This window comes from Monopterus albus, unplaced genomic scaffold (genome assembly GCF_001952655.1).
Source record: "Monopterus albus unplaced genomic scaffold, M_albus_1.0 scaffold52.1, whole genome shotgun sequence".
In the NCBI taxonomy this organism is placed as follows: domain Eukaryota; kingdom Metazoa; phylum Chordata; class Actinopteri; order Synbranchiformes; family Synbranchidae; genus Monopterus; species Monopterus albus.
Genome location: NW_018127932.1, coordinates 4,539,512 through 4,541,263, shown reverse-complemented (window position 1 = coordinate 4,541,263; position 1,752 = coordinate 4,539,512).

Genomic DNA, 1,752 nt, shown 5'->3' with positions numbered 1-1,752 from the left:
CTGTGGGAACAGAGAGCACACAGGTTTCAGACTCCTCAAAAGGAACATAACAGTCTCAGAATATATACTGCCACAGTACTGTGAGTGTGTTTACATCCACCTGATTTTTCTACATCTTCAGTTTGTGTTAGTGTCTGCATGAAATGCACTAAATCTAGATGGAAACTTGACTAGTGAACAAATGATTGAAGAACAGAGTTTATACGGCTTCTTGTACTGTGACCTGACTGCTGGGTGTGTGCTGATGGTCACTACGTGTGTGTGTGCATGTTCTTGCATGGTCTTGACCCTGTGACCCCCCGCCCCCATCTCTGGCCCTGAACTCGTTAATAAAAATGTCTGTGCCCATGTCTTAGTTTAGCTGCACTCTCGGTTCCCACGCTTCCCCTCTGTCTGTCTCTGGGGAAGGAAAACTAGAGGACTGCTGTAAATACTGCTGCTACAACACACACACACACACACAGCTTGCCTTCTGTCAGTCTTTGTGCTTTCTGTGTGTGTGTGTATATATATGAATACTGTAAGTTTATGTATGCAGAGTGTACTACTACTGTTTTTATTTGTGCAAAATACAAACACAGGGTTTCACATCACATTTGTGTCAGTTGCATTTCCTGGACCACAGCTGGTTTACAAAATGATTCTGATGTGACACAAATCAAGCTCATGTCTATGTATTTTAAACTCAGGTGGACACAGAGAAACTGCAGTAAAGCTCAAACATATAAGTGAAACCACATACTGAGAGAACTGAAGTGATCAAACTCAGATCACGGATATGTTTTTGATTGTCCCTTACTTATTAAATGTCCCTCCCTTCCTGTTTTTCTAAAGATGTTGAATAAACTGTTTGCACATGTGTGTGTGTGTGTGTGTGTTACGTATTTATATTTTTCACAAGTGCTCCCAGCATCATTAATAACAATATTACTTCCTTGTATAGACTTTCGTCTGACCTTTGCTTGCATGTGCGTGTATGTGTGCCATTATCCAGCAGTCAGTATTGTTCTGTATCCTGTCTTGATAACGGGCACACATAGCTGCACACACACACACACACACACCCAAAGGCCCTCTCTCTGGTGAATGATGGACCACTGACATCGCTAGGATGTCCCGAGGATGTTTTTGATCCGATAATAAACTTTATTTATAACTTACATTATTAATATTCTACAGAACCACATTTGGGAACTTCCGTGGGCATCCTAAGTGGCTATGAATATTTGTAGAAAATCAGTAGTTTTCTAGTTTTTGCACATTTTTATGTTTAACTTTATCTGTGTGTTTTTAAAATGTTTTCTATATATAGACTTTTTGGTATTTTAGGAATGAACTTGAATTTCAGAGCCCATTTTCCAGAGCTGACCCTTGTTGAACTTACTGGGTCTTGTGAAAATCCCTCTCCCTACCTGTCTGTCACTGTTCTAACATCAAGTCATTTCTGACCACAGCTACAGAAAAATGGCTTTTCTATCTTCTGTGTACATTTAATTTCTGCATGTAAATGGTGTTTTGTTGGTGAAACCTTTTAGAGACCAAACACTATTCAGTGCATCACTTAAAGAGACAGAGAAATTTCATAAACCTGGCTTTAGAGTCCTGCATGGCTCTAAAATGCTGTTTAGGAGGAGATTTCACTATGGCAGGGTAAAATTAACAAGGAAACACTGAAAGGGTGAAAACTAAATTGAATGAAAATGTTTGAAATTTGTGATATTGAATATGCAGGTAAATATTTAGCTAGATAAG